The 17302-nt window shown below is 45.6% G+C and overlaps 1 protein-coding gene across 1 annotated transcript in view; it reads left to right on the forward strand.

Annotated features, from left to right (window-relative positions):
* Positions 1-17302, forward strand: part of ZNF710 (zinc finger protein 710) — a 168122-nt gene that overhangs the window by 31227 nt on the left and 119593 nt on the right. The window lies entirely within an intron of this gene.

Below are 17302 nucleotides of genomic sequence, written 5' to 3' on the forward strand. Positions count from 1 at the left end.
GCGGCATTAGAAAACCGAAACGCACAATAGCGGTATTCGGCACTACTGAAGCCTGTTCTACCCTCTATAATTTAAATTTAAAACACATTTTACGTATTATTATTATTAGATTGTAATTGCATAAATTGTAAACTTTTTAAACACATTTTTTGTCACTTTTGGTTGTTTGAAACATTGAGTATATATTTTTTTTTCACGATTTCAGGTTTGTAGATCATTCTAGGCCTTCTATTGCATCAGCCCAGCAGCAGCTGCTCACTCCTAGGCTCTCTAAACATTTCTAAAGCGTAGAGTACACAAGAAACCTTCCTTTTGCTGAAGATTGCGCATATTAAATGTAGTTTTTCTGCATATTCCAAATGGACATTTTTATCTATTCAGAAAGATTTATTGCATTTCTTAAAACGGTCGAGGACATGCTGTAGAAAGAAGAGCTGGGGGACATTTTTCATAAGTGAGCAATGAAAAGCTGGAAATCCCATCTATTCTCAGTCCCTCCGTGTAGTAAAATAGAGCATTGCCCCTCTGTGTCTTAGGGCAAAGTTTTACCACCTGTTGGTGAAATCTAGTATTGCAGTGTGACCACTATCTAGAACTTTTATATTTCATTGGTTAAAGTGGAGTTCCACCTAAAAATGGAACTTCCACCCCCATCCGGTGTCACATTTGGCACCTTTCAGGGGGGAGGGGGGAGCAGATACTTGTCTAATACAGGTATTTGCTCCCACTTCCTGGCATAGATCATCTCTGTGATCTACGCCAATTCCGGCGCCTACTCTGTACACCCATTGTCTTCTGGGAGACACACAGCTCCCAGAACACAGCGTGGACCGGTGAAGACATGCAGCGCGACTCACGCATGCGCAGTAGGGAACCGGGAAATGAAGCCGCAACACTTCATTTCCTGACTCCCTCACCGAGAATTAGCGGCGGGGGGCAGCCCAGAGCCGAGCGATTGCTCTGCTTCTGCTGCCGACATCGTGGGCACCCTGGACAAGTAAGTGTCCATATATTAAAAGTCAGAAGCTGCTGTATTTGTAGCTGCTGGCTTTTAATATATATAATTTTTTTTTATTTTTTTGTGGGACCTCCACTTTAAACTCCATTCTACTAGAAGACAAGAGTTCCCTTTTATTAGCAGGCTGCTGTGGGTCGGGATAATACTACATGGAGGGGTCGAAATCCCCATTAAAAATATATTTTTCTTTTAAAGAAAATACTTTTTAAAGGACAATTGTTCCTTTTAGTACAGTATTCCTTTAACGAATAACCCCTAGGTGCAGCCGCAGCCTTATTCATCTTGAGTAGTCCAGCGACTCGCAAATCGGAATGAATAAGAGTTGGGCCCCTTTCACACGGGGCGGATCAGTAATGATCCCCGTTGATCCCCGCTGAGCCGTTGGATGGCAGGGCGGTACCCGCACACTGTGCAGAGACTGCCCTGTCTTTTCTCCGCTCTCCCCTATGGGGGGATCGGATGAACACGGACCGTATGTCCGTGTTCATCCGATCCGATCCGCAGACGGAAGGAAAAATAGGATTTTCCTCCGTCTGCAGAATCGGATCATTGCGGAGGCGGACGAGATCGGGTGTCAGCGGATCTACATCGTGTTCATCCGCTGACACCCGCTATCTCATAGGGACCAATGTATGTCCCTTTTTCATCCGCAGGTGTGAAAAGGACCTAATGCTGTCCATACACTAGACAAAAAGTTGGCCGAAATTCGGTCATTTAGACAGTTCGTTCGTTTTTCGGCCAGTTAATGGGCACAATATTGATACTCGTCAGAACGTTTTTGAGCCGAAAAAACGAAGGACAAGTTTGGAAATTTTCTGCCGAACGAACGATCGAGTGAAATGTTAATGTGTTTCCCGTCCGAACAGTCTGCACTAGGTATATGTAAAAAAAACAAACAAAAAAAAATGCATTGATTTATGTTCACTGACCGATTTATCGGTCATTACATGATGCCACTATCGCCAACTCTCACGGCCGAATGTTTGTTTAGTGTTTTGCCAGCATAAGAAGAGGGGGCAAGCGTTTTTCAGTTGATGGCTATGCAGCACTGGGCGGGGACACACAGTAAGAATTGCTGGAATGGAGAGGAAGGTAAGCATTTAACCAGGTGGGCTACACGTAGGAAGGTGGATGGATTAAATAAAGGACAACTTGTACAAAAATGACATCTGTCCTTTTGTAGGCCAATTCACACCAGGCCCACACAAAGATCAGGCAAAAAGTGGTTCTGTTATCCTGATCGGACGTCATATGACGTGATCAGGATAACTAGCCGGTGTGCAGCACATCGATCGGTGGTGCGGCGTGTCAGTCTCCGATCTAGGTAAAGAGTCTCTGACGGAGACTCTTTACCACATGATCAGCCGTGTCCAATCAGCTGATCATAGTATAAAGAGGAAAAGCCATGTATCGGCTTTTCCTCCCCCTCGTCTGTCCGACGTGAGTAGAGAAGAGCCAATCGGCTGCTCCTCTGACAGGTGGGGGGGGGGGTCTGTGCTGATTATCAGCGCAGCCCCCCAGAGGATGCCCACACTTGACCACCAGGGACGCCACCAGGACCACAAGGGATGTTCACCACTTGTGACCATCCGGTATTCCACCCATGGCCACCAGGAATGCCAATCGGTGCCCATAATTGATGCCAATCAGTGCCAAACACTAATGCCTGACAATCAGTGATGCTCATCAGTACCATTCATCAGTGCCACCTATGTGTGCTTATCAGTGCTGCATATCGGTGCCACCTCATTGGTGCCACCCCTCCGTCGGTGCAGCCCCCATCGGTTGCCCGTCAGTAAAGGAGAAAACGTACTTATTTACAAAGTTTTGTAACAGAAGCGAAAAAAAATTCTTAATTTAACAGAAAATAAAAATCCCCAGAGGTGATCAAATACCACCAAAAGAAAGCTTGATTTGTGGGAACAAAATGATGATAAAAGTTTAGTTTGGGTACAGTGTAGCATGACCGCGCAATTGTCAATCAAATTGCGACAGCGCTGAAAGCTGAAAATTGTCCTGGGCAGGAAGGGGGGAATGTGCCTGGTATTGAAGTGGTTAAACTTTAAAAAATATCTAATTTATGAAACTAAACAAAAACAGTTCTGGTGTTAAAACTGTATTAGAACTTGTCTCTAACATTGTATGTTTACAACTACTTAGAAGGCCAAGTTCACCTTTCTGAACATGTTACACCAATATTTAGGGTGTAACATCTAACATATTCAGCATGCATCCCTTCTCCCCGTGACCGGAGACGGGGGATCTTCTTCCTGCACCCGCTGTCACAATTTAAATACAGTGCAGCTATGCCTTGACAGTTGTGTCCTTCATTCATAATTTGCTGTGAATAGACTACTAGTTCCGTCATACATTGTGGCAGCTTATGCCTTGTTCACACGGTCGGACTTTTGACCGCGCAAAAGTCCGCCGTGGGTCCGTCGGAAACAAACAGAACCGGTTCTCTATCTCAGGTCTGTCGCACTTCCGACTAAAAAAAGTCAGATGGAGGCTACACATGGTCGGACTTTCCGAGGGGGAGGGGGGGGGGTAAAGCCCGTCTGACAGTTTTTCTCGTAAAGTCCGGCCGTGTGTACGAGGCATTATAGTTCTCAATGAGCTGTGAGGGTGGTGATGAATGCTCTCATAATTCATTGATCTTCCTGCTCTCACCGCTATACTGAGAGTCTACAGGAGCCTGACATTGCACACGCAATCTGCTGATCGCCGGTGTAATGCTCTGCAGGCTCCTTAAAAAAAAAAAAATGCACATTTATGTAAAAGGTTAACTAATGCTTTAGGGCCAGATCCACAAAGATCTGCGTATCTTTAGGAAGGCGTAGCGTATCTAAGATACACTACGCCGCCGTAACTTAGAGCGTAGTTTCCGTATCCTGAAAGAATTTGCGCTGTAAGTTACGGCGGCGTAGTGTAAATGTGTCGGCGTAAGGGCGCGCAATACAAATGGATAAGATGTGGGCGTGTTTTATGGTAATTCATCTTGACCCCATATAAATGACGTTTTTTTTGAACGGCGCATGCGCCGTCCGTGGGGGTATCCCAGTGCGCATGCTCAAAATCACGTCGCAAATAGTCAATGCTTTCGACGTGAACGTAATTTACACATAGCCCTATTCGCAAACGTTTTAAGCAAACGACGGAAAATTCGATGCTGTCCCGACGTCCATACTTAACATTGCGTACGCCTCATAGACCTAGGGGTAACGTTGCGTCGAAAAAAGCCTTACGTAAACGACGTAAAAAAAATGCGCCGGGCGGACATACATTTGAGGATCGGCGTATCTAGCTAATTTGCATACTCTACGCGGAAATCAACGGAAGCGCCACCTAGCGACCAGCGAAAATATGCACCTAAGATGCGACGGCGTACTAAGACGTATGTCAGTCGGATCGAGCCCACATTCAGGCGTATCTTGTTTTGTGGATACAAAACAAAGATACGACGGGGGATCTTAGAACTTACGCGGCGTATCAATAGATACGCCGGCGTAAGTTCTTTGTGGATCTGGGCCTTGGTGTTTATCCTAGAACATAATTGAATAGTTCTGTTTTTAATAATACTGTTTATTTTATTTTATTTTTTGCATGTATGCATCTATAAAAATCTATGTTGGATAGCGGCTCTCAATTTAGTCGTTTCAGCGTCTTAATCATAATGGGCATTGCTGGAACATCAGTCAACTGCGTGGGCTCTTTTTTAATGGAAATGAAAAGGTTTCTAGGAGTTGGTAAACATAAAATTAGCATACACTTTCATCTAAAATCTGGTACTCCGAGGTAGAGAACATCAGCTAGTTGCCCCTACATCGTACGTGTCGTACGCATAACGCATTCCTAATTTCAGGAGCTCGTAAGGAATGAGAAAATAACTCAAATCTTTTTTGTGAAAAAGGACAACTTCTTTAATTCCCACTTTTTTTTTTTTTTTTTTATTTATTCATTATTGTTAGAATCTATTCATAGATATAAATATTGTGCAAATTTGAGCCTTACCTTTTTTATATATATCCTAATAATAATTTCCGTACATGCAGGGATGCAGCCAACCTGCATATTGCTTTAGTTTCCTTCCAGAATCTAAGATACACTACGCCGCCGTAACTTATTTTTTTTTGTTCGAATCCTCAAAGAATTTGCGCCGTAAGTTACGGCGGCGTAGTGTATCTTTGGTGGCGTAAGAGCGCGCCATTCAAATCTCTGTGATGGGGGCAACACTGCTGGGGCTGCCACATATAAACGTACTACCAGGATCGGGCCAGGGGTGCGCCACTCTTTCTGCTTTGACCTTTGGGCTGGTTTACATCACAACAACACTGTCTATGCATTTATGATGCAGAATAAACACGCACTGGACTGCATCTGGTGTGAACCAGCCCTTATGCCGCGTACACACGATAGTTTTTCGGCATGAAAAAAAAAAAGACATTTTCAGCATGTCCAAAAAACAAAGTTTTTCCAACTTCATCATTAAAAACGATGTTGCCCACACACCATCATTTTTGAAAAATGATGAACAAAGCGCGGTGACGTACAACACGTACGACGGCACTCTAAAGGGGAAGTTCTATTCGCCTTTGGGCTGCTTTTAGCTGATTCCGTGTTAGTAAAAGACGATTCGCGCTTTTTTGTCTGTTACAGCGTGATGAATGTGCTTACTCCATTATGAATGGTAGTTTTACCAGAACGAGTGCTCCCGTCCCATAACTCGCTTCTGAGCATGCGCAGGTTTAAAACTTCATTTTTGCCCACACACGATCATTTTTTACAACCCGAAAAACGACATTTTAAAAAACGACGTTAAAAAATGCAGCATGTTCGAATTTTTTTTCAGAAGCCAAAAAACGATGTGAAGCCCACACACGATGATTTTAAATGACGTTTTTAAAAATTTCATTTTTTTTCATGCCGAAAAACGACCGTGTGTACGCGGCATTAGACATGCCTTCTTATACAATATACAATGATATGAGAAACTCTTCCATTCTAAGCACAGACACGCATTAATAATGCACAATGTATGGTCACCCAGGCTGTGAACTTTGAACATCGTGTAACGTGATAGGAAACTGTCCAAAATTCCCCAACGCACCCAGCAGGCATTTTACATGTATCATGCGGACTTTCCTTCGTAGGTTAGAACACTTCCTATTAAAATATGGACTATTGGGGAATAAATGTATCATCTCCTTCAGTTTAAATGATTTCTATTTTCTTGGAAGTAGTATACAGTTTTCCTTACAAAGGGACATTTTATACTCTACTTCTCAAAATCTGCTTTCGGACACTTGGTACAATGCAATAAAACCATTAGGATTATTTTAATTCATCCTTACAGTGGTTGTATACCCTCATCTCCTCCCTGAACTATTTACATATTTAGAAAGACACTGTACCGCTGCATCTATCGATCGTTATGTTTTAAATGTAATTTTTAATTGTACCGTTTAAATCTTGGCTGTTCTGCAGTCTCCTTCTCATAGTATGCCTGCGCCATTCTCGTTTAGGTCTTCCGCATCTGCTGCAGGCATTACTTCCGCCCACAGTTGATTACGCTTGCTGTAATCCTGCGCGTGCACACTACGGCCAATATTCAAGCCTCTTCTTCGTTTCCATCCATGAAACTCTGGGGGGAGGAAAAGTCAGCGCAAACCATCGCGTGATGTCGGGGCTGACATCAACAGCAGGAAATGACGCAGCCCCGACATAAACAGAGATTTGGCCGGTGACTTGTCCTCAATGTTCCCCTAACGGGGAATTTCCTTCAATGACTGCGCAGGCGCAAACTTCCCGACGGAAATGTCCAAACCTCGCCCGGCATTCAGGCTCATTCTTTAACATCCCCTTGGATTGGAGGATGTTAAAAAAAAAAAAAAAGCCAGGAGGCCGAGCGAGCGGAGCGAACCGTCCGAGCGAAGCGAGGACGTGAGGCCGACTGGCCACTTACCTCGAAATCCACGTCGCCCTAGATGCCGGCCAAGGTTCGGAGATTTCCGTCAGCAAGTTTGCGCCTGCGCGCAGTCCTTGTAGGAACTTTCCCATTAGCTGGAACCGTCTCAGCACATCAGTTTGCGCATGCGCTGGAACTTCCAAGATAGCTGGAACCAGCACGGCAGATCACCGGCAGCATCTCGGCTTGCCGGTTTGAACGATCGTATGGCGCATGCGCGGAACAACGTCATCACTTGGCATATCCGCGATATACAGGAAAGGAAGCAGGTAGGACAGAAAAGACACAGAGCAATGCATTGGGGAGATTAAGATGCTTTGAGCAATACAAAGTCGAAAATTTAGGTATACAACTGCTTTAAATAGTGTTAACATTTACCATGGAAAAGAGCTCACAATTCCACACATACAAATTTAGTCAGAATTGACTTGGGTGGAATCCAATCTGCATGAAATGGAAAATAGAAATGAAGTTTTGAGTCGGCACCAGTAATTGGTTTTCTGTTAAACAGCTGGAAATCTGTAGATTATCTTGAAGCAAAAATCTTGGTTGGTCTTTATAGTTTCCTTGAAGAAGGAAATGGGTGCCCAGAATGATGGATGGATTTTAGGTGTTCTAAATTTATCTTTCCTGTTCCCTTATCCTTTCTCGAAATGCTCTGTTTAGGGAAACGCGTACTGCATAATTCCAGTCTGCACTTCCAGATATGTCTTTTTTATTTTCAGCCATTTTAAATGCCATATGTATTGTTTTCAGAGTCAAACAAAAAATTTGCCGAGTTATGTAAAGCGGTCTTTCTCAAACTTTTCAACACAGATGAACCCTCGAAATAACTTTCTGGTCTCCGGGAACCCCTTATAAAAATATACTCCAATTTCATTGGTGGGATGATCAGAGCCGAAATTGAGAAGCGGGTGGGTGCCGCCACTAATTGAGAAGCGGGGGGGGGGTGATTTGAGGTTGGGGGCTCTTTGGGTGCTGAAGAACCAAAAAAGGGGGGGGGGGTTGCCCTGGGAACCTCTGGGCCCCTTACAAAAATATAATTAATATATATATATTATTTAAAAGGGGGGTAGCAATCTGGGGACCTCTGGGCCCTTTTAATAAAGCAAAAAAAATGATTTTATATATATATATATATATATATATATATATATATATATATATATATATATATATATATTCTCTCTATATCTATCTTATGAAAAAAAGAGGGGGGGTTGCCCTGGGAACCTCCAGGCCCCTTACAGGTGTACTGCCTGTACCCCCCTGATGGCAGCCCCGGGGATGATCAATGGGGAGAATGGGCCAGCCACCGTACCTTACCTGGTGGAATTTCGAATCCTCAACGATTTCGCACCGTAAGTTAGGGCGGCGTAGTGTATTTCTGGCGGCGGAACTCAAATCGGCGATTAGGGGGCGTGATTCATTTAAATGAAGCACGTCCCCGCCCCGAATGAACAGCGCATGCGTCGTTCCGAAATTTTTTCCGCCGTGCATTGCGCTACATGACGTCTCTAGGACGTCATTTTTTTAACTTAGACGTGAGTTACGTCCATCCCTATTCACGGACGACTTGCGCAAAAAAAAAAAGAATTTCAAATTTCGACGCGGGAACGACGGCCATACTTAACATGGCAAGTCTATCTATACGCCGCAAAATACCAGCTTTGACTATACGCCGGAAAAAGCCGACTACAGACGACGTTAGAAAATGCGACGGGCGCGCGTACGTTCGTGGATCGTCGTAAATCGCTAAATTTGCATACCCGACGCGGAAAACGACGCAAACTCCACCCAGCGGGCGCCGAAGTATTGCATCTAAGATCGGAAGGCGTACGAAGCCGTACGCCTGTCGGATCTTACCCAGATGCTGTTGTATCTTGGTTTGAGGATTCAAACTAAAGATACGACGCGGGAAATTTAAAAAGTACGCCGGCGTATCAGTAGATACGCCGGCGTACTTGCTCTGTGGATCTGCCCCAATGCTCCTTACACTTGTGGTCATTGGGAAGAATTACTCCATTACAGATAGTTAAATCGATCAATGGTGTCAGTATAAACTTATCTGAGAGGCAGAAATTGCTCAAGAATCCCCTAGCAACCTCTGGAGGAAATTTGGTTAGGAAACCCTGCTGTATAGTATGAAAGTGTGGTGAATTGATTGGCCTAAATCTTATATAATCCTTTATTTTTTTGATGGCTCTAATGATCTTCTTTTTTTTACCATTGTGTAGTGATGCGATTGTAAAACTCTTGGGCTGGGGGTCACATACATGCGCATTGAATGCGGGTTTCCCCATCTCCAATTTGCATGACAGGCGAGGGTGGGCAAACGGCAGGTGCCTACTGGGTGGAAAATTTTAAGGGGGTTGTAAAGGTTTGTTTTTTTATTTTCTAAATGGGTTCCTTTAAGTTAGTGCATTGTTGGTTCACTTACCTTTTCCTTCCATTTCCCTTCTAAATGTTTTTTTCATTGTCTTAATTTCTCACTTCCTGTTCCTCCTCAGTAATCTTGCTCCCATCATCCGAGCCGTTCTGACTGGGGGTTAGTCAGCGTTCTCATCCCCTCCCTTGGGACTACATCCCTGCAGTAAGCATAGGTGTGCGCAGCCTATTGCATTAGGGTGTGCACCCCAAAGCTCAAACACACACTACTGATCACTCACCATGTTCATTCAGAAAGGGAAGGGGCTGATCAATACATATTTACCGGCCCCTTCCCTCACTCATCCTAAAACAGGGGGAATCTGTGCTGCACAGAATGATTAGGGTGTGCTTGGGCACACCCTGTGAGCACGCCTATGGCAGTAAGATGCTTTGAACACAGCGTCTCCCCGCAGGGATGTAGTCCTAAGGGAGGGGGTGAGCACGTTGACTCAGATGATGGCGGCTCAGATGATGGGGGCAAGCTTACTGAGGAGGAACAGGAAGTGAATAATTCAGACAAAGAAAAAAAAAATTTAGATGGGAAATCGAAGGAAAAGGTAAGTGAACCAACAATGCACTAGCTTAAAGGAACCCATTTAGAAAATAAAAAACAAACCTTTACAACCCCTTTAAAGGGACATACAGGTACGCCCATTTGCCTGCCTGTGCCATTGTGTAGACGTATATGTGCGTGCGGCGGCTGCTGCTGCAATGTGGTTAATCAGCAAAAATGATTGGAGAATCAGTAAAAAAATTCAAATTTAATGATGTTTTTTTGTTTCATATACACAGTCTGGTGCATTTCTGTTGAAAACATTATCACCCCATGGATAGCAGCTATAAATCCTGTGAAGGGGCGATCCTAGAGAAGAGGATAAAAGTAATGTGGGTGCAACAGAGCAAAAATATTACAATACTTATTGTAAGTCCCCTTTGGGAGACTGGCGCTTGCATTGTAAAAGATTTGATGCATCTGAAAAAGTTATCCAATATAGCTAATCTAAGAAAGATTAATAGTGATAATCCAGCACTACATGTGCTACTCTTTGGGGGGGGGGGGTGGTACTTAGCATGGGCAAAGGCCTCCTTTTGAGTTCTAAGCATATAAACAATGTATAGATACTGCACACGGTGCCTGTACAGCTGTTTACTTGAGGTTACTGTCCTATATAATAAAAAGAATTAAAAATTATATTTATTTTTATAGCACATTTCCTCTAAGAAAATCTTTGTGAATCTGATTCGTTAAGGGCCCCAGGTCAGCATGCACACCCAGGGCCGGACTTACCATTGGGCTTGACTGGGCTCAAGCCCATGGGCCCCGGTTGGCAACCCCCTTTAAGAACCCCCCCCCCCGGTTCTCTGCTCCAGGGGGCCTAAGCCTTAAGCTGTGTAAGGGGCCCCAAAATTACTGATGGTGGCCCTGTGCATACCTCCCAACACGCACGGATTCTGTGGGACTTTCCCACACAGACAGCTTCTTCCCGCAGTCCCGCGAAAGGATTAATTTTCCCGCACTGCAAGAGGGGGCAGCACGGAAGCAGGAGGGACCGGAGCGGTGTGTGGAGGACTGTGGCTGCTGAAGGGAAGAAAGCCGACAGCCGGGCTAATGACAGTCTGTGGCCCCGGCTGTCGGCAAAGGTGAGAGGCACTCCCCCCCCCCCCCCCCCCCCCCGCGCAACAACCCCCTTCCCGCCCAGGAGTGGTGTGTGGATGGATGTCTGCTGAAGAAAGATAGCCGACTCATTCCGTGCACAGGTGAGAGGCACCCCCCCCCCCGCTCAACAACCAACTTCAATGCGCCCCCCGGTCAACAACTTCAATTCGCGCCCCCCCCCGCTCAACAACTATGATCCCCCCCCTTTCTCAACATCTTCGATCCCCCCCAATTCTCGGCTCCAGGGGGCCCCCACCACCCTAAGTCCTGCCCTGTGCACACCTATGCACTAAATGTGTTTTCTCCTAATTTAAGGAGTCTGCCCCACTATCAATGACTCCCATATTCCTGAATAAACAGGTGGGTCTTTAGTTTGCTTGCAGACACAATATTTATGCAGACACAACATCATTTGACCCTCGGGGGTCAAATGATGATTTGCCAGGGGTCACCAAATCCTGGGCTGTTCCTGGCTCTCCCAGCATTTTTGCGGCCGCCCAGCAGGGATGTCCCTGTAGCCTGGGGCCGCCCACTCAGCCTCTTCGCAGCCGCCCATTCAGTTCACAGCATGGCTGGGGGTGGAGCCTAGAGGTCAGCTGACTGGTGAGGTATGTGAAGTGGGAGGGGCTGGAGGATACACTATCTCCTAATTTCCACATAGGTGTCACTGCTACGAGACACCACAAAGTCGGAGACACAGTGAGTAACACTACCTGTTATTATAGTTGCCATTACAAGTCCCCACTACAGTTCTCAGATCAGCAGATGACCTTGATCAAGAGCACCTAAGTTGGCCGATCAGAACTAGAGGTCGACCGATATGGGTTTTTGTCTGGCTGATGCCGATGCCGATATTTGGAAATCGGGATGGCCGATATGTGTTGCCGATTTTTTATTTTTTCCCCTCATCTCAAAAAACCTAGGGTGGAGAGGAGATAATTGTTTAGGGTGGAGTGCAGCCCATCAGTGCCACCTCATTAGTGCCCACCAGTGCAGCCTATCAGTGCCCACCAGTGCCACCTCATCAATGCCCACCAATGCACCAGTGCATCCCATCATTGCCCACCAGCGTATATCACCAGTGCATCACCTTATCAGTGCCAACCAGTGCATCACCTTATCAGTGCCAACCAGTGCATCACCTCATCAGTGCATCACCTCATTAGTGCCTCACATCAGTGCCCACCAGTACAGCCCAATGTCATTCACTGCCACCAGCGGAGCGCTCCAGGCTCCGTTCCATCTCCCAGTACAAGAAATTTCCAATGTCCCTGGCCCTGACGTGCTGCCCCGTCTCTGCCTACAATCCCCAGAATGCAGAGCGGGCCTGTAACAGCCAATCGGCGGCGGCTGCCGACATCCTCTACTCTGAAAAAAAACATCCCCTGACATGCTGCGCGCCCTGCCTCTGCGTACAAATCCCAGAATGCAGCGCGGGCCGGCAGTTACCAGCCCGCGCTGCATTCTGGGGTTTGTAGGCAGAGACAGGGCGCACAGCACGTCAGGGGACATTTTTTTTTTCAGAGCGGAGGATGTCGGCAGCGGCGGCCGCCGATTGGCTGTTACAGGTCCGCTGGTTGGCTGCCGCGCTGGGTGTACCAAGATGGCCGCGGCTCCGGAGCTAGGCCGAAGCTGCGGCCTTTCCTGATGCTGTGACCGCGGCGGCAATCCGCGGATTGCCGCCGCGGTCACAGCATCGGGAAAGGCCGCGGCTTCGGCCTAGCTCCGGAGCCGTGGCACCGCTAGCGGCCATGTTAAATATCGGCCTAATTTTGAAAAAATCGGTCGACCTCTAATCAGAACTCCCCCCAGCATTTCCACTGATCCCTACTCTCCCCTCTACAGCCTTTTAATAACAGATTTTTGTTTTTCTTTAAATATCCCCCATGGCAGTACCCAAATACTGCCCTGTTTTGACAATAACTTGCTAATTAGCCTTAAAAAATTGTCAGAATTCAGTTTTTAAGATTTACCCCCAATAGACTGCCATTTATAGCACATTTTAAGCATATTTCCACATTTGCAGCCAAGTTAAAAAAACATGTTTATAGTCTCTTGGGGATCAGGAAGGATTTTTTCCCCCCCGCTGTAGCATTTTGAATCACGCTTTTTTTTTTTGGATCAATTGTGGGTATAGGATTGTGTATATGGAGGTTTGTGTGTGTGTGTGTGTGTGTGTGTGTGTGTGTGTGTGTGTGTGGTTTCTCTGTGGGTAGAACTGAATGGTTATTATTGGAAAAATAAGAATCTTGATTCTTTTGCATAAAATGAAGATCACGATTCTCTCAAGATTCTCAAAAATGTATGTATTTAAAGTTATTTTCAACACAAAATGGAGCTTATGTGCTTAAATACAGTATATGTGTAGCGCTACCCCCGCAGGAGCCGCTGATTTGTTTTGGGATCGGCGTATTAAGTTACCCTGCAGTATGCCTAGGGGTGATAGCAGTGAGTCAAAACAGTGAGCGAATGTCCAGACAGTGAATAAAGGTGTTTTTCCAATGCTTTATTCTCCAGGCCCAACACGGCCAACATCAACATAAATTGGGAAGGACAAGGTTGATAAAGAGAGAGAACTTTGCAGTATCAGGCCTGGATATTGAATGGAGCAGTCTACTGCTCTGTATAGTACCAATTTGTAACTCGTCGCCACTCCAAATAGAGTGGGTAAAGTGCCCCCGGACAGACCCCTCTCAAGAGCCTGGCAGCCGAGATGTCATTTCTGGGAGGAACAGGCCTCTCTCACAGACCTGGCTCTAGGGCCTCTGCCACAGGCCAATTACAATAACTGAGCTAGATGGATAAATGGAGCGAATCCTCCCAGTAGGTTTCTGCGTTGGTCACCAGATGACAGCAAGCATACCTGTCAGTACTCTGGTCACCAGATCCCCAATTGGTTTGTTCAGGCTCTGTTGGACAACCTGCCTCCGGGTCCTCCTCAAACTGACTCCCCAATCGAACGGCACCCAGCCTGGGATCCTTTCAATAGAACCGGGAACCCAGCAAGTCACTGGGGTCCCCTTGTACCTCCGGATGAGGTTCCAAGTGGTCTGCAACTTTGGCCAGGTGGGCCGCGCCGGTGGGATCCATGGATGCATGCACCCTGAAGGTGGATGCCGCACCTGGAACGGGGACCCCGCAAAGATTTTAGAACACATGACACCTGTCACAGATATACCCCTCCCCAGCATGCTCCTCTAATTGGCTGCTGGGGAGAACTTGCTCTGCCAGAACCCCTCTGACGTCAACTGCTGGCCAGGGATGGTATCACATCCCTGGAATACAGACTGACCCAGTGGACATTTCTGAAATGACAGAAGTCACAATTTAAACAAATTGTGAATGGGAGCAAAATAACTCTCCTATTCCCACTAACTTTAGCCTAGTGCCCATGCTGAAAGCAAGGGGGCGCTACATATGTAAATCTGATGGACTGTTTACATGTTAAATTTTAAAAGCCGCAGCAAACCTTACATGCTTGCTAATGTAAAAGAGCAGCTCCGATTTTCACATTTAACTAAATGTGAAAATCAGAGGTGTTCTGTCACGTTAGCAAGCATGTAAGATTTGCTGCTGCTTTTAAAATTGAACATGTAAACAGTCTGTCAGATTTACATATACTGTATTTAAGCACATAAGCTCCGTTTAGTGTTGAAAATAACTGAAATCTAAAACTCCATTGGGTGTAACAAGATGTTCGCTTGCCCCCTTCTCACTGTCATTACTGTGCAGGAGTGTGGGGTGTACCAAGATGGCCACCGCTCCGGAGCTAGGCCAAAGCCGGGGACATTCCTATGGCCACACACGAAAATTGCGGGTCATCCAGCCTGGAGATCGCGGGGGGGGGGGGGGGTGAATCGAGATTGCAATTTTTTCGCGATTAATTGTGCAGCTCTATAACCTACTTTTATATTTGCTACGTTACCATTCACATTGCATAATTTAGAAAACTATTTTTAAAAATTGCTGCTTAACTTTTTTGCTTGCTTTTGTTGCTAAAAAAAATTGTATCTAGCTTACCGCTATTCAAAATTAAGGCTGTGGTGTTATTACCCTGTCTGTACTGTTCCGGCAGATCTCGTTATCTATTTTAAACCTAATGTGGACACTTCTTGTCCTAAAAATGGGATAAAGATCTCAAGGCTTGGGTAGCCCTTTGCACGCTCCCTCAGTTCGTCCCTGTAATTGCATTTTGAAATGGTTTAAAATGGCTTGCATTTCTATGTGCCCCGAACAATGGCATCCATGACGAAACGCATTGGACGGAGCTGCGTGCTGACGTCATTGCGTTCTACCTATCCTGGAAGTGCAAGTGTTTGTCTTTTTGCGGGCAAAAACTGCTTTTATTATTATGGGGCTTTTGATATTTTAATAATGCAAGTGCACTTTTAAATGTCAACAAAATGCATACAAAGATTTTACACTATTGGCAGATTTTATTCCCATATTGCTTTTCACGGTCCATGAGAAGAAGGTTAGGCTGAGGAATTCTGTATCTTGCCCTATGTAAAGAGTAATTTGGAGCTGCCCTTAGGACCAGTGTTATGTACATTCAGATCTAAGCTCTGTAGACCTTTCTAGAGATAGACGGTCATATCCATCTGGTGAGCGTACATTTCTATTATCTGTGATCGAGGTTCTGCACAAAGATACTTTACTTATTACGGATGATGGATACTGCATCTATGAACTTTTTTTTAAAGAAGATCACCTTTTATTATATTTTCAAGTTATTTATATCTTCATTTCTTTTATTTACGTGGACTTAAATTTTGTATGTTTGTTTGCATTCCATGATTGCCCTATATGCATAATTTTTTGTGTTTTAACCTCTTTTTATTACATTTTTTATATAAAGCACAAGGCATTACATAACATTTAAAAACATATACCGTATTTATCGGGGTATAGCGCGCTCCCGCGTATAGTGCGCACCCCTAAAGTTGCCCGAATTCCTGTGGGAAAAAAAATGTTTTGTACTTTAGTTTTGGTGTCTTGAGCGGCGTCCATCAGCGGCCTCGTCGGGTCCGGCGTCCGTCTGCGGCTTCGGGTGTCCTCTTTGTCGGGTCCGGCGTCCTTCTGCGGCGTCCTCCCTTCCTCCCCGCTCGTTTCCCACGCCGAGTTTGAATACTGCGCCGACATATACCGAGCGCAGTACACTCGTGTATCGTCGGGCAGGCTCGGCAACTCTCGCGCTGACGTCCTGTACGCTCAGGACGTCAGTACGAGAGGCGCCGAGACTGCCCGAAGATACACGAGTGTACTGCGCTCGGTATATGCCGGCGCAGTATTCAAACTCGTGGCGGGAAAGCGGGTATCGGCGTATATCGCGCACCCACGATTTTGCCCTGATTTTCAGGGCAAAATAGTGCGCGGTATACGCCGATAAATACGGTATGTGAATCATTCCTAAAAAATATTTTAAATCCTCCATAAAACACACATAATTCCTAGATTCTCTCAATCTTATGAAAACCTCTCCGGCTCTGTCTACTATTAATACCCCCCCCCCCCCCAAATCTCTATACAAAATAAATTGCTCCCCATTATAAACAATGAAAACATAAAAATACCTACAAATTTGTGTATTGTGAATTCTTTATTTGAGGGGTGGATCTGGGAATATCTGCATACAGATGCCCCCTAATTCCTCCCAGATTACTGTGTACCCTTACCCATCCACCCTATGCCCCTCCACTCTATAGTCCCACCACACTCCCCCTTACTGACTGTGAAATACCATACATGTAAAAAAAAATCAAATTGTGACTCATTGGGGGGGGGGGGGGGGGTTCTAGGGTTAAGATGGCTTCTGCTCTAGTTTCACCCTAGTTTCTGCGATTCACGTACCCATCACCCCTACCCATATGTTAGAAACCCCAAACCCACTTCTCTATCTTGATAGGGAGAGAAAAAAAATTAATAATTTTTTAATGGAATATATAAAGTGGGGGCAGGGAAGAAGGTTTAGGGAGGGAAATGGGAGAGAGCAGGGGATAGAGACAAAATCGGGCATAACTCAGCCCCACGGTTCTCCATCTTCTCTATATCTTATTTAAGCCCCCCCCACACCTCTTAGATGGTATTCTCACTGCCCATACAACTCCTATATAGCACCTTCAGAAGACTTGAGACTGGGACGGAGGTTCACCTTCCAGCAGGACAATGACCCTAAACATACAGCCAGAGCTACAATGGAATGGTTTAGATCAAAGCATATTCATGTGTTGGA

This window comes from Rana temporaria, chromosome 3 (assembly GCF_905171775.1).
Source record: "Rana temporaria chromosome 3, aRanTem1.1, whole genome shotgun sequence".
NCBI classification, from domain to species: Eukaryota; Metazoa; Chordata; class Amphibia; order Anura; family Ranidae; genus Rana; species Rana temporaria.